Source organism: Filicampus tigris, chromosome 21 (assembly GCF_054856515.1).
Source record: "Filicampus tigris isolate MCC_2025a chromosome 21, RoL_Ftig_1.0, whole genome shotgun sequence".
In the NCBI taxonomy this organism is placed as follows: domain Eukaryota; kingdom Metazoa; phylum Chordata; class Actinopteri; order Syngnathiformes; family Syngnathidae; genus Filicampus; species Filicampus tigris.
The window spans coordinates 14,692,966-14,714,927 of record NC_141237.1 but is presented as its reverse complement, the minus strand read 5'-3'; the positions used below and the strand labels follow the sequence as shown (position 1 = coordinate 14,714,927).

General features: G+C 41.0%; 1 long non-coding RNA gene and 1 pseudogene across 2 annotated transcripts; one reads left to right on the top strand and one right to left on the bottom strand.

Moving 5' to 3' along the window:
• Nucleotides 1-5,542: 5,542 nt before the first annotated feature.
• Nucleotides 5,543-12,044, bottom strand: LOC147127755 (uncharacterized; annotated as a pseudogene). Its single transcript, XR_015084174.1, has 2 exons — nucleotides 11,641-12,044; nucleotides 5,543-6,860 (listed from the first exon to the last, which is right to left on the bottom strand). The product of XR_015084174.1 is annotated as an uncharacterized LOC147127755 (transcript).
• Nucleotides 12,045-12,720: 676 nt separating this feature from the next.
• Nucleotides 12,721-21,442, top strand: LOC147127754 (uncharacterized). The gene is made up of 3 exons (XR_015084192.1): nucleotides 12,721-12,816; nucleotides 13,598-13,633; nucleotides 20,643-21,442. It is a non-coding gene; the product is annotated as an uncharacterized LOC147127754 (long non-coding RNA).
• The last annotated feature ends 520 nt before the right edge of the window (nucleotides 21,443-21,962 follow it).

Genomic DNA, 21,962 nt, shown 5'->3' with positions numbered 1-21,962 from the left:
CGGAACGTAATGCCCCTTCCCGCCAGGGCCCTGACGGGCCGGGGAGGGGTACTTTCAGGCCGGAAAAGCACTGTCAGACTGGAAGTGGTGGCAAAGATTTGCAAATAAAAGCGTTTACATTTTCGACAGGAAGTGCTGGTCGTAAAGATTTGAAAAGTTAAAAGTCATGAAAATAAAAGCGATGAAAATAAAAACGATTACATTTTCTTGTAAAACTTGTAAAACGCGCATTAAAACCGCTTACTAATGGCACTAAACACACACACACTTTTGTGACGATCAGGCAGCGTAACAGTAACGTGATTATGTTTAAAATTTATAGTTACTCCATAGGCTGGTAGACATCTGCTCCTGAGATCAGTACGAGCCCTTAAGTTAGTTTCCTCTGACTTGCTACGACGTCAAGTATCTTGAAGAAGGTCCAGAACCAGAATTTTGATTGTCAGAACCATAATTTTATAACATTTGGCTATTTTTAACTAGTATAGAAATTTAGAAAAGTCTTTGTAACATGGACGTGAGCACGTTGTACTCTTTGTACTTACTCACTCAATATACTCAATATTTCTACTTATACTTAGAATTTCTAAAAAGTCATGTCATGGTGTTGCATTATAAGAAACTTGTCATAATATTTATATACAATGTCCTATAATATTTATATACCTGTATCAGAATGTTATGACCAGTAACTGTTTGTAATTTTCATGTTTTGTTGTTAAATATCTACATATTTAGAAAGACTCAGCATTGTATAATTGTAGTAATCATAGTTTATTTATTGTTACTTATGTATTTTTTCAATACAGTACAGAATATAAGAGGAAAAGTGGGATCTTATGTAAGAGGTAGGACTAGATATTAGTTTATACTTCCTCATACACCCTTTCGAGCAATTTTAATTTATTTTCTTCGTTTGACCCATAGATAAATGTATATTTGTATTTCAATTTTAATTTGAATATTATTTTATTTACATGTACGAAATAAAGACAATCAATCAATAGTGGTTGCTGCATAAAAGATAAAAAACATTGCATATAAAATCGTAATGTATGAATCAACCAACTGTCTGCTAGATGCATTTTTCACTGCAGCGTTTGGCTTATAATGGTTCTAATTAACATTGACACAAGACTGAACCTCTACTTTCTATGTATACATGCTGTTGGAGCATTAATGAAATAACTGAATATGAACGATGAGATTGACACAATCATTTATTTAAGATAGTCTGTTCTTGTCTTTGATACTTTACCTTAGAGGTCCAACATCATTTGCCATGATTAATGATGACAAAGACTGCATTCTGTTTGTACTCAACAAATTGACTGTTCAAAAAGACACATTCAAAAAGTTTAATTAAGTCAAATTTATTAAATGAAAAAAGTCTCAGGGCTTTAAAAAGACCACGAGGACATCCCCTGATGTTAATCTCCACGAGGGCTAGAAAAAACTTCAAATACAATTGAGAAAATTGAGAAAAATTGAGGAACTTTGACAAGGAGCCACAAATAGGGGGAATCCACCTTCCAGGATGACCAGGCTGCAATGGATGCTGAGTGGCAACAATTAACAGACAATGCAGTGCTATATAACGCAAACTTGAATAGTGTGTAAGTCCATTTCAAGATAATGCGCTGCAGGATGACTCCTTTGGAGAAGTAGGTCCTCCTCAGAATCCGGCCCGGTTGGTCAATCTCCAGTGCAGCACCACATCATCTGTTGGATCTCGACTTTATCACATGTGGGTGCAGCCGGTTGCTCCTCTTGCTTCAATTTTTTTTCCCATCATTCAAATACAATTTTTTAAAGTCAATAGCATCAAAATGTATTAAAGAACGTATTTCCCTAAAACTGTCACGGTAAAGAGATTTTTTTGTATCATAAGGAAGGATTTCTCGGTGAAAAGAAACATTGTTATAAAAGTGGGCTTCAGAAATAAATGAAAATATTGATTAAATCAAGCTCAGAAGTGTTGTCCAGCTGGTGCTTCCTAAGTCAGAACACAGGAAGGATTTCACCTCACAGAAATGCCTTTGAAACATCCATCCAGTGTGCAAATCATTTCCCGTAGCTGAAATAAGACATAAACATTACATAACATTTTTCATTCAAACAAATTATACAGTTGCACAGTGCCAACCTGCCAAGGATGAAGTTTTCCATTAGTAGTATACACCACCATTTCTTCAATACAGGCATGTCAGTTTAAAAAAAAAAAATGATATCTGCATTTTTTTAGCCATGTAGAAACACACAAAAAATGTGTCTGTTAGTTTTGAGTCACACAAGTATTAAAGTTACAAACAACTATAACTAAAAGAACATTTGGGACCTGACAGGTCCTGCAGTACCGAATAATTACCACTGTGCAAGTGAAAAAGAGAGTAATCAAAAAGTACAGTCAATGTCAACAAAGTCTTCTAGAGCTTACTTTAAAAATAATAATAATTATTTAATTTTAAAAAAAGATGGTTAACTTACAATGGTGATGTTGGCACATCAAGGTCCGCAACATATATGGTCTTTCCATGTGTGATATATTGTAGAGAAGATATCAGCCATTCAATTACATAGTATAAGTATAGGACAAAGCACATTTAGAGAACGCATTTTCTATTATTTTTTTCACCTGTGATTGGGCAATCTGCTGAATGAGGTCAAAAACACTGTTTCTTATCAGCAATTGACAATTTGTTTGGCTTTTCTGTATGTCAATTTGAACATAATCAAAAGACATCCATCTGTAAGTGACCTACAGTTTATTCCATTGTCCATCCAAAGGTTGGCACGCATCAGGGCAGCGGTCTATGTTTTCACTATCAGCTCTTTTCCTTGCTTTTTAATGTCCAAGTCATAGTCTAGTTGATTAAAACACACACACACACACACAAGATCTATTTTTAAACAAAAATACAATGTACCACTATCTTATCAGGTACCTTTGGCTTCAATCTACAGTACTATTCAATAATACATACCAGCTGCTCTTGGGCAGAATGTAATTCTAGTGTCCATGAAGTGTCCACAGATGCATTTTAGCTAGAAATACACAAACTGGCATTACCTTGAAACGTAATTGCATTAGAACTTAACAGATATGAGCAGGTTTGAATTGGGGGCAAAGCGGGCAGTATATTTGCAGCATTGAGTGCAGCGCTGCATTGCAAACTTCACATTCCGCTGAATGATCGAGTGATGCATCTGCAAAGAGCGAATGTACAAATGTAGTGAAAAATATATAACTTGGCCATTGCATTTTACTGTTTGGTAAAACAACATGAAACTACACATTTGAGAGTCTGATGAAAAATGATTGTTGTGATTATTACATATAGAACAACATTACAATAACCAAGCAATAAAGTTATCCACGTCCACCGGGAAACAACACGGCATTCTCACTGAAATATTATGATGAAATTTACAACATTACAATAACTAAGCAATAAAGTTATCCACGTCCACCGGGAAACAACACTGCATTCTCACTGAAATATTATGATGAAATTTACGCGGGTAACGATAACCAAAGTTATTTTTGATAAAGTTGTAACAATAAACAGTCAGTTTTATACCACTGTGGGATCAATAAAGGCCTTCTTATCTTATCTTATCTTATAATTTGTGTTGAAATGTTTTGTAGGTCAGGAGCCCATAAGCCCAATTAGCAATTTACAAAACAACTACTTAATGCGTGTTCGTTTTATCTTTCAAGAAGTTATCCAATGTAAATAAAGACTCAAACAAGTCGATTGAATTTTCTCGTCAGTTTTCTTTACCATCTCCGAAGTTCAGCAATCATAAAATGATCAGATCCGGGCAGCTTTTCCATCCTGGCGAATGCTCTCACCCGAGACGGTCGATGGCAGAATAGGGGCCCGGTCTAACATGCAGCTCTCACATTTAAACTGTCTTCAAAATCAAAACATAATGTGGGCTGGTCTCCTCCCTGGCTGGCCCTGCCTATGGGGCTGATCTTCACAGGTGGTCCCGTGCTCAGATCAGGGCACGCTGACTCTGAGACTTTTAACTGATTATCCGATGTGTAATTCCCATTTTGTTTTTTGGTTAACCTGTTGGCTAATATAAAGCCATTCACATAGATTTAGATCCTTCAAATGTAGACCGCTGAGATTCGAAAAAATAACATGCCGAGCTCCATAAGGGGGTGTGCCAATTTGTTATAAATCTAATCACAAAAAAAACCCTTAAATCACTACAAAGTCTGTTGGGGGGCGGGGCATTTATAAATGATGTCATATTTACATGCAAACCTATTATACAAGTGCCAATGTTAAGCTCATCCAAGTGTCCCTTTAACCTGTTGTGATCAATTCAGTGATCAAATTTCAGAAGAGAATATTTTACCTGTGACAAAGTGATCCAAGCAAATGCAAACATAGTCGGTTTTCGGTAGGTTGGCTCGGTTGATTGCAACCAGCCACAGTCGTCTTCGCCTTTCTTTTTTTTTCTGGACGTGAAATTGGCGATCCCTTGCGTAACACGTAACAAGGTTGCCGGCTTGATTAGTCGTCATCTTGCATGATCTTGACTCGTGTTTCACAGACCTTTAATATTATCCACACAAAATTTCCATGACCTCTCCAAAGGTTTAGAGAACATTTTATTTTTCAATAACATTTGAAGAATTTGGAGAAATGAATTTTCAGGTTCAGTTTTTTTTTTTTATAGGATTTTAATGTCCATATGAACCTTGATATTGTCCAGTGAGAGACTATCACACACATACACACGCACATGCACGCGCACGCACAAACACCCACACGCACCCACACCCACACCCACACGCGCACGCACAGAGGTGATAAAAAGCCCTTGGCCTAGAAAAGGAATAATTCATGCTTGGTGGATCCGGGGTCATGGTGGTGGGGGAATAATAAAAAACATTTATCAATTCTAAAATAAAGGAAGTAGAACTAAGATAAATATGTACATAAATCAAGAAACAATAATGATAAGAACAAGCAAACAAATACCTGAACACTAAATAGCTTAATTAAACAAGGACCTCATATGTCAATATACTGTATTCAACCTTTTTCATTGACAAAGAAGATTCACTGATCATTTGCATTTCATTCAGAATCATATTCTCAATTCGCCACTTTCCCCATCAAAAGTCAGTTTCTTCATCAACCATCAACTTAGTTCATATGGAGATCACTAAAACATTGGAAAAAGCATGTGCATTGCTGAAGGTATTTTAGTACCTGTGCTAATTCTCAATACTTGTCCACAAAGACCACAAGAAGGCAAAATGAACGATCCCATATTAAACAAAATACGGCTTTTTGCAAACACTTATCATGGTGTATAGGTAAGATATTAAACATTTAAATGTTCATCGAATGCCTTTAGACGACTGCATTTCTCACTTGCGCATTTGTGCCTCTTGACCTGAAACTTCAGAGAGAATCTTTGGCCACACAGTGAACAGGAAAAAGGTTTCTCACCAGTGTGGCTTCTTTTGTGCATTTTTAAGTAATCCTCCCGAGAGAATCTTTGGCCACAAACTGAGCAGGAAAAAGGTTTCTCACCAGTGTGGCTTTGTGTGTGTTTTGTCAAGTTCCCCTTCAGAGAGAATTTTTGGCCACAAACTGAGCAGGAAAAAGGTTTTTCACCAGTGTGGGTTCTTGTGTGTTTTGTCAAGTTCCCCTTCAGAGAGAATCTTTGGCCACAAACTGAGCAGGAAAAAGGTTTTTCACCAGTGTGGCTTCTTGTGTGTTTTGTCAAGTTCCCCTTCAGAGAGAATCTTTGGCCACAAACTGAGCAGGAAAAAGGTTCTTCACCGGTGTGGGTTCTTGTGTGTGTTTTTAAAGTTACCTTGTGAGCGAATCTTTGGCCACAATCTGAGCAGGAAAAAGGTTTCTCACCAGTGTGTGTTCTTGTGTGTATTTTTAAGTGTGCCTTTTCAGAGAATCTTTGGTCACAAACTGAGCAGGTATGAAGTTTCTCACCAGTGTGGGTTCTTGTGTGTTTTTTTAAGTGTCCATTCTGAGAGAATCTTTGGCCACAAACTGAGCAAGAAAAAGGTTTCTCACCAGTGTGGCTTCTTGTGTGTGTTTTTAAAGTTCCCTTCTGAGCGAATCTTTGGCCACAATCTGAACAGGAAAAAGGTTTCTCACCAGTGTGTGTTCTTGTGTGTATTTTTAAGTGTCCCTTCTGAGAGAATCTCTGGCCACAAACTGAGCAGGAAAAAGGTTTTGCACCAGTGTGGCTTCTTGTGTGTCTTTTTAAGTGTTCCTTCCGAGAGAATCTTTGGCCACAAACTGAGCAGGAAAAAGGTTTCACTTCAGTGTGCATTCTCATGTGTTGTTTCAAACTCTTCTTACAAGCAAATGTGCTCCCACAGTGAGAACATTTCCAGCTTCTGTTGTCATCACCTATAAACTCGTCATCATCATCATCATCATCATCAGCAGCAGCATGTGACGACATGTCGTCACTCTCTGATAGTGTAGCTAAGAGGCCGTCTACTTGCAATCCTCCACAGTGGTCACCATCACCTTCAGTTGTTATGTGTTGACATGAGCTGCTGCTTGGAGGCTCCGCCCCTCTGCTCACCTCACATTTAGTTTGACTTTCATCTTCACTCTTCAAAGGGACACCAGTCGATGGCAGCTTGCACATCTCCTCCTCCTCCTTTTTTATATGGTGGGGGTCTTCTCTCTCCTCTTTCATGTCAGGATGCTCTGGCTCCTCCTCTTTTTTGATGCAAAGAGACATCTGCTCCTCTTCCTCTTTGAAATGGCGGACTTCCTCATCCTCCTCTGACTCTGTAATGTGAGGGAGCTCTGGCCTCTGCTGCTCAGGACGAACATCTTGACTGATGTCTGCGAGACACAAGAAGTCAAATACACATGGTATTACGGTTTTATTTGTAGAATGAATTAGAATGATTAGGACAGCCAGATGAGTTACGATTTCAACATACTCTTTGGCATTAGCAAACTGACTGACTGATCCATTTTTGGGTGTGGGTTGGGGGGGCGGTTCCCATCTTTGGTTATTTGTGAAAAGACTTGCAGAGGGTCTGACATTGCACCTTATTTAGTGGTGGCCCTATCAAAAGCGATACTGGCTTCGTATATTCATGATATAATGCAATAAGTTTTAGCAGAGATGGGCAGTCCGTTCCGGGGCCGGCCCGGCCGGACGCCGGGGTGGATGAGCGGGGGCGGGGCCTGACAAATTTTTAAAAAGGGCTTGACTAAGCATGGCCGGAAGCGGATTTTAGTCCGGCCCACTAATCGGCCCGCATGCGTGTGACGTGGTCACGAGGCGGCCAAATTTCACCTTAGCCTACTCTGCGAAAGGCTTCTTTTTAGGCTTCTTTCTACTACTGCGTCGGCGCGAGCGACGACTAACGCAGTAATTCAAGTGACTGACGCATTGTGCTGTTGGTGACAGGTCTGCAACACATGCGACGCACCCATCAGAAATTGTTGCTGCTCTGATCGGTCCATTATGTCTCATGTTGCAATGACATACAGTTTCCCACACGGAGGGGAGAATGCACCACGCAGCTTGATGCTGCCGCAAAGCAAACTAGTTTGCCAGCGGCGTGGGTGTTATGTCATGTATGTGTGTGGAAAGAAGCTACTCACCCACATTCCCCCTCAACCGCCACCTTCCTTCGTTTTCACGATAAAATTACATGCATCGTCTAGTCATCTCGGTCCCTTTATGGTTGTAGCAAGCACGATATCCATTGTTGTCGCTTTCTTTTTTAAATTAACCAACCTCGCTCTAATTCACCTCTCTCTTTTCTTCGCTACGGAAATACGCCGCAAACCTGCTGGATTGTGGTTTGCTGGTATTCTTTTATTTTGGAGGCCGGGAAGTGTGAAGGAGGGGAAGTGTGGAAAATAAGTAAGTAACTTGTTGAATGCAACTTCTGTTAGACCCAAATAATCATACAATACGACAAAACCAATCCTGGGGTTCGCAATGGAAGTAAGCACACGCAGTTGGGTAAGTACTAGTGGCGCATTTGAAGCGTGTTTGAAGCATGTTTGAAGCGTGTCCACAGCGGGTTTGAATTGTAATGATCTTTAAATAAACCTCTTTTTAAACAAAAATAAATTATTGTTGCAAATGTATTCATTGCTTTGGCGATGTAAGGACCTCACTAAATCGATGCACTGGAATTAAAAAAATTAAAAATAAATGAAATATTAAGGTTTAAAGACTACCTCAATTGTACAGTTATTCAAGTCCCCAGTGGTCCCCAAACTTTTTCCTGTGACGACCACGGAACTTCTCCCTTCTCTGATGGGGGGAAGGGAGGGGGGAGTATGTAACAGAAAGTGTGACGATGGCAGGGGTGCCTAAATGTAAACATTTAGGCCTTGTCTACACGTACCCTGGGTTTTTGCAAAAGGCGGATATTAGCCTGCGGTTTGCCCTATCATCCACACGTCCCTGGAGTTTTTTCATTGAAAATATAAAACTCCGGCCACAGTGGAGGTTTGCGGATATCTCCGGACCCGCGTTTGACTGTGGACAGTTAGACCCGGAGATTTGCGTCGTCACTACGTGACAAAAATGCTCTGACGTCACGTGCGTCAAGCGAGTCAACATGGATGCCCGCGGAGCTGTGTTGGCTATAGCCATTCTCAAGGCGCTTTTTGCATACTTATTTGCCTGCAACCAACTACTTTTTCTTGTTGAAAAGTTTAAAAAGCAGTTCTGACCTCTTGCCAGTCCTCACAAACGAGCCTGGCGCCGTGTTTTTGGTTTCGTAGAAGTGACGTTAAAGGACGGAAGTTCCTTCTGACTGGACAGTATTGGGTCAACTACTGCCGCCTTAGAGGCTTGGCATGAGTTTGAAAACGCACTTCCGCGGTGCAGGGTAGCTGCGTTTTTTACAGACGAGGATGTGTATTCCAACACGGAGTGGGGGAGAAATATTCGTTGTTGATAAAAAGCCCGTGTAGACAATGCCTTATTGTTTTCCAGAAAGCCACACACAACCAAATATTACTACTCTCTATACAAACCCAATTCCAAAGAAGTTGGCCCTTACGAAACAAAAATATATTGCAATATATAGGAAAATATGCAATACATGAAGTAATATAGTCCCATATATGAGATTTATATGTCTCAATGTCTTGAAATATAATCATAGACCATATATATGTACATATTGATAAATGCAAAAAAATGTATTGCAAACAACTGTTTTGACTGTTGACTGTTTTTTGCATTGAAATAAGACTGAAAAAGTGGGGGTCGTCTTATATTCGGGGTCTAGACATTATACCCATTCACGACGCTTGATGGCGCCAGATATCATTGAAGCGAATGCTGAACTTGACTCCGCAGGCCAAAGCAACCCCTGTCACGTGAGGATGACTTGCTATGGGAGGAGCCAGAGGATGGGATTCGGGACAGCGACACTGAGCACAGCGAGGCAGATAATCGTTTGTGAGGAGTAATGTTCTGTCATGATAGATCTCAGCTACTCTCAAGTTAAACCAGTTTGCATTATTCTATTGAAATGTTTTACCTTATTCAGATTTGTTTCAAGTTACAGTTAGACTTCACTTTGATGGTTAATGCAGTTATTGCAATTTTGTTGTTTGATCACAATAGATTGGTTTATTTACATTTAAAAAAACAGAAGCCATTCATTTACGAATGTGATTGCACTTTAGTTCACATATTTAAATGTTCAGATGTTAAGATTTGAATGATACTTCAACATGGTCACAATGGCTGGGGATCGAACCCGCGACCCTTGCGAGGATAAAGCGGTTTGGATAATGAATGGATGGATGGATTTTATTTTTTAAAACTGTTATGCCAACAAGGATATATTAGTTATTGTATGCAATAAATGTTTTTGTAACAGGAAAACAATAAAAATGTGAAGTTCCAATAGGATAGACAGCATTTCACTATGATAAAAAACTACCAGAAGTTCTAAATACTTTATTTGTTTAAGACATGTAAACTCAAGACAACTGTGTTAATTAATTTCTTCGTCAGGAATTATTTACAACTTGATTAAAATGAGTGTTTAGAACAAATGATCAAAAAATGAGTTAGTTCACCACAATACTTCTGAGTAACATGAATGTTTGTGTTTACAGTGTGGCAATCATGTCCTGCTCCATCCTCAGGAAGTAGTAACAATGTAACAAATGTAACAATGTGGCTGGGTTTAACATTGTGCATATCTTTAGTTAGATGTTGTCTCAATAACAGCGTGGTCAAGGTAAATGTCTCGCTAGTGATAAAAAGATCATGGTCATTTGTTAAAACAATGCAGAGACCGTACGTGGCACTCTAAAAATCAGGGTATAGAACAAAACTATGTTTGCACTTAAAAATAAAACAAGAACAATTGGAAACTGAGGCACCCATCCATTGCTTGTTAGTACAGCAATGGATACTGCAATAACTGCTCTTATACAGTGCGGCAATGCACCGTCCAATTCGAAAGAAAAAAATATGCCATTAGTTTCGTTTTGTCTCTATCTTGACGCACCAAAACTGAGGTCAAAAATGACCTTTACAATCTATCAACTGAATAAGGGGTTGCCATAATTTAAGATAATGCTGTACTTAACACTAAAACAGTGGAGTGGAGAATTGCATTTTTTTTCTATTCCCCACTACAATTATTTTTCCAGCACTAACTTTGTGTACCAATTACTTGACTTGTTGTTTCTACATTTGTAGTTTATTTTTTTTACTTTGTACTCTTCTTCAGCTAAATGTTATAATAACGAAGAAGAATTGTTCTGCCTTGTCGCAGGGTCAGACAAGAGAGGCGCAGAGGGCCCAGGCCCAATATAAATCTAAACCTACAAAGCCAATAAAGCTAACAAGCCTAATCATGAAAAATCGAACACATGAATCATTATATACATTATTATTCATACATTCTCCAGCTCTAAGGGAAAGGGGAGCGAAAGCAGCTGGAACAATCTGAACTTGTTTAGTCTACGTGTGTGTGTATGTGTGTGAGTGGGTGTGTGCGTGAGTGGGTGTGGGGGTGAGTGGGGGTGAGTGTGGGGGTGTGTGTGTGTGTGTGCGCGTGCATGTGTGTGAGCCATTATCATAGAAATTATTACTATTACAGATACGAATTGTAAACCACACATATGCCTTTTTGACAGCTATCTTACTCCATATAAAAGCGGGTGCATTTTGCGGCTTACTTCATATTCCACAAACGCAAAATTAATCAGAATGCCTGGTTTCAACTCGTGGGCCTGGATAGAACATATTCTGGAAAAAATGTTTGCGTTGACTTCCACTTTAAAAAGGTTCCAATCAGTTTTGTCCATCAAGTGGATCAAGGGTTTCAAGAGTTAGTTTTAAAAATAATTCTGCTGAACCATATTTCAAAAGCAATGTCTGATTTTTTTATAGTTAATTTCATTTATTAACAAAGGGGTACCAACAATTTGGTTCACCTGTTCACCTATAGTAACAAGACAGACATGTTCACCTATAGTTCACCTGTTCACCTATAGTAACAAGACAGACAAGTTCACCTATAGTAACCAGACAGCCAGACAGACAGACGGCACGCACTGTATACTGTTCAGATTGGAAAGCATTTCCTCAAAAAGTGAAAGTAATAAGCGACCAAACCTGCTCTGTGGAGAAAGATTATTGGCTGCAGTAGTTGACGTTGTCGCTCGTTGGCCTCTTTTGCTCCAAAAAGTTCCTCATCGTACTCTGCTGTCGTTCTTGCGCACATTTCCACACGACAATCACACTTGCAGCTCGAACTTGAGCTCTGCTGAGCGATGTGTTGATCACAAACGCGTCTCTTAGCTGCTATCAAGCTAAGCTACACTTAGCTAAGCTAGGCCAAGAAGCGCCAACGTGCACCGAGACCACTTTAAGCGGACACAACGATTTAAGCGTAAGATGTTTTACTTAGTGATGGGCATCCTGTGTTGGGGCATGAGTACATCTGAGAAAAAAAATCAGGAAAATACAATCAGTCGTGTGGTTCGTGGAGGGGCGCGTTCATGTGCGTGTGCGTGAAGGAGGCGGGGTGATTCTACGGCAAGTCCACTTGAACATACTTATGTGTTGCCCGAATCGACATTAAAATTGAAATTCCTATATTTATATTTTTATAAATCAAATAACTAGGTATTTGATAGAACAGGGGTGAAGATATCAAAATGGAGCCTATTTATGATAGACACAAATAATGAAGTATTTAAAGGCGTTTTTCAGTTAAAGCAATTTGGTCCTTGTGGTTATTACGTACGAGTCTATTTTCATTTCTTTTCAATGCTTTATTGAACAAATTGCACATATATCAGCGTTAACTACCACAGAAGTCATATCAAAATACTGTTGTAAAAAAACAAACAAACAGTGCCAGGGGAATACCAACGCCAAGTGGGCATTAGTAGAAGTGCTCTAGAGTGGTTTAGATCCCATTTGGCCGGCAGGACTTTTTCTGTTAGCCTACACTGTAAACCCGAACGTTCAAAATAATTAAATAAATTAAGTACACAATACTCAAAGTTTTACACAAAGTACTTCTAACTCAACTACGTCAAATTGATGTGACCTATTATGTTTTTATGAGTAGTTTGAACTAATAGTTTTTGATTAAATTGAACGATACTACTCACCCTCCAAAGCAAAAGGTGGCGCTAATGCGGGTTTATCGGCTAGTGGCTACTGGAATAGAAAAAAATGGGAGAAATATTGGGTGTGATCTCATAGAAGAGGACGTTGAAGCAACCTGAGAATTGAAGAGTGAAGACATTTACTCCCTTACGCGGCGTCCCTGAACTTTCTGTAAGTCGCTATTTGTTCACCTCTACTTATTTATGCTTTTGTTGACGTGTTCGTCTCAAGTGAGTGTAAACCTTGGCTGCTAAAGTGTTTTCTTTATGCGACCACTGCTTGCTAACTCATGCTAACAGAGAATGAACGTGAATAATAGGCAAATGTATCTGACTGCAGATGCATGTACGTTCCGTACCGGGCGTAGGGGGCGTTTGTACCATGGTCTGCGGTCTGCAGTCAAACCCCTCTCATAATAATAGCCTTTTTTTATTAAGAACAGTTCATGTATAACTTAAGTGGGCTGGCGATTTTCAAGTTTGAATTTTTTTGCTATGTCTTGGCCGATGCAAATTCTCGCGACGTTGCATCAATTGGGCACCAATTCGTGCTTTTGAATAAAAATAGTAATCACATCTCGCAAATGGGGAGCTTAAACTGACTTCGACCGTTCAAGTCAATGTTCTCCGTTCCCGTCCGACACGCCCTTACGTTTTCCGGGGCCCAAATGAGACTAACTGCGTACACACCTAAATGGTCATTTCAGTCAACCGTTTTGTTTTGGGAAAAGGCCTATCCATTAGTTGGCTTTAGTTTGCAGAAATGGCGCTGCTGTTGTTAGCATGCAATAACGTTTAAGTGCGGGTGTGTTCTTTCTTCCTTTTGTCACAATGTTTGTGACAATGATTATTTTAGTACTTTTGAATCTAATGAAATTACAGTTAAAAGAGAACATTCATGATTGGAAATGTTTACAGTTTGACACTGAGTGCTTTTAATTGTTCATTTTCAGATCAGGTAACTGGACCTGAGAGAAAAAAACCCACAGGTAAAGAACACCCACTCTACTAAGTACTGTATAAGCATTTGTTTTTAAAGTTTTAGAGGACTAAACTTGTCTTTTTTCCCAGCCTTTTAGGTTGCTGGTTCCAAAATGATCTGGAATTGTAAATTGTGTTCTGCTTCTTTCACCTCCAGAATACAGTTGTTTAGACACTACAAAGTTGTATTTATTTTTATTTGTAAATGTTGACATTCATGTTTCTATTTATTTTAAACAATGTCCTATAGCAGGCAGAAAAAGCTGTTTAGTTGAGTCTTTCTCTGACTCTGAAAAATAATCCTCCACTTCCATTCCTAGAGTCTGCTGTTGCCCAAATGACTCCCCCTCTTTCATTAATATTTCAAATTTTTCTGACAAAACTCCAGTTATGTTATTAGAAGCCATCGTGGACGACTGTACTTTCTCTTTATTACCAGTATGAACATGCTTATTTCTAGTCATTGGTATCTGTCTATCATTAGTTGGTTTCTCTTCCGCCAGCAACACTTAAATAAATCATGTAGCCAATAATTTTCTGATCAACGTCACTACTGATTTTACTGGATCATATTCAAAACAATAACATTTATATTGTCCTCAATTTGCCGCTCAAATCTTATTTATCTTATTTGTTGTTTATTTACACTACCATAAAAACCTATGCAGAACGAGTCTGTGGCACGTGGTATCACTATACTGTCTCAGATGCTTCTCTGTAAACCAGATTCTCATTTCTGTCATAGCAGTGTGAGATGGGGGGGATTGATCGGAGGGCTGTAGAGGCATGGGAGTCAATCTAGGGCTTCCACCTCAAGAAGGCCAAGTAGGCGCCGCCTCCCGCCTTTTGTTTCTGTTTGAAGTCAGGCCCGATAAACATAGTTCATGTTAAGCCGTTACATCCGACAGACAATTTTTGTCCTCAGTTCATCACGGTCCCCTCTGGGAACTGTATTGTCAGTCTGTCTTGGCTGCAAATGACGTTAGCCCCGGTTTTGATAAGCTGATCCCTGCCCATCAGCTTCACTGGAGCTCCCCGCTCTTTCTCAGGACACATTAGTGCTTATGTGTATGTCCATCAATGTCTGTCTTTAATGGTATCGAAATTGTCAGACTCATGGGTACCCCTGTAAAGCCCATTAAGGTGGTCGTCTCCCCTCTATGGGCTGCATCCACTTCTTCCGCGTGGAGCTCCTTAGCCTTCTCGTTGAGTTGGGTCCCTCCAGGTTCCACTGGAGGTGCTGTTGCATCTGTGGGGGAGCAATACATTGACAGTACCAGTGTCCATACTGAAGCATGCTCGACTCGGTGGAGGTTGGCAAGCACTTCCCCTGCCTCCATTAGTGTACCCCCCTTTCACAACCCTTGCCTCATCCTCTCGTTGATCCCTGCACCATCCACATCTGCTTTTCTACTTCCAATTTCTTATTCTTTTTCCCTTCTTGTAGGTTGTCAGTGGCCGCTTGTCAGGCCTGAGCCAATTGTAACTTCAAAACTTGTCCTTGCATGTCCTTTATCTCTCGCATGTCCTTTATCTGTCAACAAAAATTTTCAAATGGTGAGACGCCTGACAATTAAGGTAACTCTCGCCCCCTGCCATGAGCGCAGGGTCTTTCATAAGTTTTAACTTCGGCTGACAGCGTGTCAAGCAATGCAATTCTATAAATAACCCTGGGGGTGTGACCCCATCATATCTGTCCAAATACTTATGCAATTTTAGAGCTGTAGACCGGGATCCATGGGAGGTTTGCAATCTGGGATCTTCGGCACCATCAGGAAAACTGTCACAGCTGATCACGAACACCCGTCATCACACCCCAGGCTCATGCCATCCACCAGTTTTTCTCAGGCCTGGAGCCATGTCTCACCCCCAGCAGCCAGTCCGGGCAGCTGCTTCTGTAAACGCCTAAGATCTTTTAAAAACAATTATTGTTGTATTAACCCCACCTTGACTTGGGATCTTTGAATAATGACTGGGAGCCGGGATCTATTTAATTTGATTTAAGATTATGCAATCAAGATTAAGTAGCGTAAAGAAAAATGTGAAAGTGTGCTGCATGGAAGTTTCCTGGAGCATGCAGGTCACAGGAAACATCGGTTGGAAATCATCGATCCTGTATAATATTGATGTACAGTACCAATGCTCCCCCCTTTGAAGCATGTGGCACACCATGATTCAACACATCCGCTCCTTTTTATAATTTGTTACTTTATTTTAGTTATTCGTCTATTATTCAATAGAATAAATTCATTGGTTCATCACGCCTGGATGTCTTCTGACGCTGCGCGCTTTTTTCTTCTACCCAAAGTTCTTGTCCAACTTTGAGGCTTTGTTGCATGTCTCCTAATGAGACATTGTCTAAATGCGTTATCTTCCATCACTAACACATGTTCCTGTCCTGTAACTTCTTAGGTATTTTCTCTGCATACGTGTTCCCTCAGGGCACTCTGTGCCTGATCCATACTAAATTCCGAGGTCACAAAATGACCTTTACAATCTACCATCTAAATAAGGGCTTACTATAAATGACAAGTCTAGTCCCATGCTCAACACTAAACCCTGCAACATTTCACAAAAATACTTTTCTAATTGATTCATTTATTGAAGATATTTTCCTTTTTTGTTCTTTATTTTATGTCACTAACACATGCAGCCATTTTTTTACAATTTGTATATATTTAGACTAGGTCTGTCAAACGAGTACAAATTGAGTATTACAAATAATTGAGTTAATCGCAACTTAAAAATAATTGATCGTAATCAATCGCAATTCGAACCATCTCCAAAATATGCCATATCTTTCTGCGAATCGCTGTTGGAATGGAAAGACAAAAGAGGAATATATACATTCCACATACTGTTCCTATGCAGTGCATCTCTTCCCCATAACAACAAATCCTCATGAGATGAAAATTAAAATTTCCCGATTGAAGCCAGCAACACTCCTTCTGTAGTCGACAGCACCTCTTATTCACCACAAAAACGCAAAAGGGCCTCAGGACAGTGACAGAAAAATTTGCAACCATATATGCAAATAAAGTATGTGTGTATAATGTCCATATTTGTAATATTCTCAGAGTTTATGTATTCGAAGTGGTCCCTGAAGTGCACACGAACGTGATTGTCTGATGTTATGTTATACTATGCTGGAGGTGCTATCAGCACTCCGTGTGTTCTTCCGTTAAACTGACTTTATGAACACAAAACAAGACAGCCCTCTTCTTTACTCGTCCTCAGTCGCTGAGGCAAACCAATTTATTCACCGTTCTGAGATTTAAAACTGCCATCTTCTTTCCAAATGCTTCTCTATACTCCCACGGGTGACACGCATCCGCTCTGCATGCTCACTGTGCACTATTGTGGGATTATGCATCGGCGTTCATTCTACGCCTGTGTTAAATGCGTCAAATATTTTGGCGTGATCAATTACAAAATTTAATTACCGCCCGTTAACGCTGTAATTTTGACAGCACTAATTCAGATTTAGAGTGACACTGGATTTTGCATATTTCCTTTCTGATGACAGTCTCTTGCCCAATATCCTTCTTTACCACAACATTGACCCGATGCCACTCATCTTTCTTTATTCAACACATTCCTTTTTACCCACCTTTTAAACTTATTTTCATCCAGTATTCTTTTCCTTGAAACCATTTGTCTTAATCTTTTTTAAGTTTTCTCCTCCGGGTTTTTAATGTTTAACTCCTGCAACACAGCTATTTCTTGTTCAACTAACCATTAGAGCCGTGATGAGTTATCCATGTGTTTAAGTATTTTATTTGATCAAGATCCTATTTTTTCTCGAACAAACTTCCAATCGTTAGACTGCAGTATATCCCTCGGTTTTATTTTATCACTTCCTATTCCCCTTTTAGATAATTTTGTCCAGTTTATCAGTTTTAAAAACTAGTCTGTAGGACAGCAATTCAATTTTTCTTTTGTGGTAATCTCACTTCACCTGTTGGAATGTTTTGTAGGACTGGAGTCCATAAGCCCTCTTAGCAATTTACAAAACAACTACTTACTCAATGCGTGTTCGTTTATCTTTCAAGAAGGTATCCAATGTAAATAAAGACTCACACAAGTCGATTGAATTTTCTTTACCATCTCTGAAGTTCTAAAATCATACAATAAGCAGGTCTGGACAGCTTTTCCATCCTCGCGAATGCTCTCACCCGGGATAGGCAAGGGCAGAAAAGGGGCGCGGTCTAACCTGCCGCCCTCACATCTATACTGTCCCCAAAATCCAAACACAATCTCCTCCCTGGCTGGCCCTGCCCAGGGGGCTGATCCTCACCAGCTGGTCCCGTGCTCAGATCAGAGCACACTGACTCTAAGACCTCTAACTGATTATGCAATGTGTGATTCCCAATTTGGTTTTTGGTTAACCTGTTGGCTAATATAAAGCCAGTCATATGTATTCGGATCCTTCATAACCTTTTCAGGTAGAGAATTCTTGCTTTTCGCATCCACACCAGTCTGCTGTTTCCAATCCCACTATATTACATTATATTACATGGAATCGAACACCCAGTTGTATTTTAATTCCCAATCAAACTGTTTGCTCACACTTCACACCCGGTCATTCACTTCTCACTTCAAAGAAGTTTGTCTCACCACTGTTGTCTTCTTCCTGTCGGACTGCCATCACTCATCAGGTCCCAGTTGGCGGGTCGAGTTCCAGTCCTAGAAAAGGAGCTTAGGCTCACTCTAGGGAATCTGCCGTGGCCACGGTCTTTCTGGAGTCCACCACGCCCGCCGGAATCCTTAGGTGTATCGACATCTGCCTCGCATCTCTCTTGTGTTTCATCTTGCTTCTGCCTGTTGGCAACACCTGTAGAAATGTTCCTATGTATCCTTGTTAAATGCTTTCTCTTCGTCCTCCGTTAACAAACTTGGGCCCTTTTTCACTTGTTCGCAAGCACGGTCATGCACCTGCCTGTACTTAACTCATGTGGCGTCCTATGCAACTCACGAAGTTCGCTAGTTCGACACACCATCAGTGCAAGTGGAAGCGTCACCACCCAGTTCAATCCTGTGCGCAGACAAATTTTAGCAATTCGGTTTTTTTTTTTAGATCCCATTCATTTTTTCATAAACGCCTTGGCTTTGCGGGTGATATACTGCTTCTAATTGCTGTTTAATCCCTAAGATTTTTTTTGTAGGATAATTTTGACCGTTTTATCCACAAACTCTTTCTATCTTCAAATCAAATTTATTTATATAGCACTTTTCATACAAAAAGAATGCAACTCAAAGTGCTGTCCAGTAAAAATGTCCAAAACACAACATAAAAAGGAAGACCCGCTCCCGCCCTACCTCCCAACAAACCCAAAGATATATATATCCGCCAGTACATCAACACTCGCACTCGCACCTACACGCACCTCCACCCACACACAACCTAATAAACTTTGCTAAAAAAGACATGACAAGGCACAGAGTAACCATATGAGGAAAGGGTACCCAAGGGGGGCTCGTTCACGCTGAGGGGAATGACAGCCCATGGGCCACAAGGAGTGCGATGACGCCCCCCGCGGGAAGGGCAAACACGCCCCCCCAACGCGGAGGCCCCCCATGAGGAAACACTGTAGCTAAAAGCTAACAACAACAGAAAGCAACAAAACAATATAATCTAATAACTAAAATCAGTATGATAAAAAAAAATAGTCCCCATTAAAAAGAAAAAGATAAATTAATAAGTTACTTAAATTATTTAAAAGCCAAACTTAAAAGGTAGGTTATGAGCTTCCTCTTAAAAATATCAACTGTCTCTGCGGACCTGACGTCCTCTGGCATGCCATTCCATAGTTGAGGACCAAAATGGCTGAATGCAGCCTTGCCATGGGTTTTGGTCCTCACCCTAGGAGTAATTAAAAGGCTGGCGCCAGAGAACCTCAGGATCCGCGAGGGTTGGTATGGTAATAGCAAAATCACACAAATAAGATGGCCCAAGACTATAAACACATTTATAAACTAAAAAAAGTACCTTAAAATCGATCCTGAAGCACACGGGTAGTCTTGAAGATATTCAATCAGGAAGCTCCCACCTGTTTATGACCTCCTGACACGAAAACTTGGCAACAGACTGAGTGTCTGTTAGTCTAGTGGGACATGCCACAAGATAAATTCCTCTTGAATCAAACTCAAATACAAAGTGGGTAGTTGCACAATATAGTACCACATCAAACAAGAGAACCGCACAACGTATTTTGCCAAACTCAGAAAATTAATGAAGCTACAACACGCTACCCCCCTTTATCCCTGAGATTCATTTCAATGTTTAGTTGTAACTGTCTTACTAATAAATTAAACGTAAGTTTCCAACTCTAAAGAGTAATTGTCATTACACTATTAGGCATCTCATACGCATATGTCCAGCAAATGACCTCAACTATCACCGCCATACTCAGTTACTGTTATTATTATTATTATTTCTGTTAGGTTCTTTGTTTGGTTTCAATAGAAAAACAGTTCCCTTGATTAGAATGTAGCCTTAATTAATTTCTATGAATACTTGGACTAATACTTGGTTAAAATAGAGCCGTCTAAAAACAATTGATAAGTTTATCTCAATCAGTCAGAAGCCAAGATCATTAATACTAATCGCACGTCACAGTTCTGTAAGCAGGTGTGGGTCTATTTCCTACAAAGAATCTGTCGACGAAAACCACGCAGGCCTTGCTTATGGAGACGCCCTGTTTTGTGACGCTTTCTCCTGGATGGTTGTAGACCCGCCTTGTGTCTACTCTCACAAGGCATTTCCACATAGCCGTCTAAAGCTGACCAAGTCACATGCTCTGTGCACTACCCCACTTCCATCTGTGAGTCAGGGGCGCCATTATAATTCTAGCACTCCTAAATTCCTTTCTCACATGGTTCTACTTAACTTATTTATTTCATATACTTATCAATACTGCCTTGTAGTGGCATCCTGTAATTGCAGCTTGTAAATCACATTGATTCACTCACACAATGCTCCTCCACACCAGCATGACTGCTCCCCCCTTCCCACAGGGAGATGCGAGCCCGCCCCGCGCAACATCCTCCCAGCAACGCCCCTGCTACCATAGCTGAGATGCTCCACTTCGCTCAGCCACTCTGTCCTCCCAAAAAGGGCTCGGCCAACATGGCTTCGTCGCAGGTGTGTACCCCTGCAACGAGCACAGTCAGTCGACCGTATCCCCTCTGGTCACGACACATGGCCTCGCAAGGAAGTAATACGTAGTAGTACGCCACAGGTGCGCAGCTGAAGGGACTGAAGGGAACGCTCCCCACTCCAGCTGGGCTCTCAGGGAACGCTCCCCACTCCAGCTGGGCTCTCAGGGAACGCTCCCCACTCCAGCTGGGCTCTCAGGGAACGCTCCCCACTCCAGCTGGGCTCTCAGGGAACGCTCCCCACTCCAGCTGGGCTCTCAGGGAACGCTCCCCACTCCAGCTGGGCTCTCAGGGAACGCTCCCCACTCCAGCTGGGCTCTCAGGGAACGCTCCCCACTCCAGCTGGGCTCTCAGGGAACGCTCCCCACTCCAGCTGGGCTCTCAGGGAACGCTCCCCACTCCAGCTGGGCTCTCAGGGAACGCTCCCCACTCCAGCTGGGCTCTCAGGGAACGCTCCCCACTCCAGCTGGGCTCTCAGGGGACGCTCCCCACTCCAGCTGGGCTCTCAGGGAACGCTCCCCACTCCAGCTGTGTGTGTGTGTGTGTGTGTGTGTGTGTGTGTGTGTGTGTGTGTGTGTGTGTGTGTGTGTGTGTGTGTGTGTGTGTGTGTGTGTGTGTGTGTGTGTGTGTGTGTGTGTGTGTGTGTGTGTGTGTGTGTGAGTGTGTGTGAGTGTGTGAGTGAGTGAGTGAGAGAGAGAGAGAGAGAGCTCTCTGAGTTGCCACGCGCGCACGTACGTGTCCCTTCTCGCATTTTCCTTCTTATCGGGAACAGAATGAATATTCAAACTTGGTAATTACATATGCATTGGGCATGAATGGCTAATTTCTTTGTCTGTTTCCCACCTGAAAACCTTCAAGAAGAAAAATACCCCCATATGGCTCGAGGCGCCCTAAAGTCTGCTTCAACTTGAAACCCCCTAAAATTGACTACCTTGAGAATGATCAGTTTACGACAGGCAGTTCTTAAGGCTGCTAACACACATGCTCACGTCTTGAGCGCCCCAGGCTCTTCCCCTGAAGGACCAGTGACCTGTTAACCCCAGTAGGCCTGCAAAGTATCTTCCCCTGAGCTAAGAGCATTCCAAAGGTTTAATGTCGATATCTCCCAACTAACTATAGGGGCATTCTAGCTATGACCGTATTAATCTTAAAATATACTTCACGATCTCATAAAGCCGG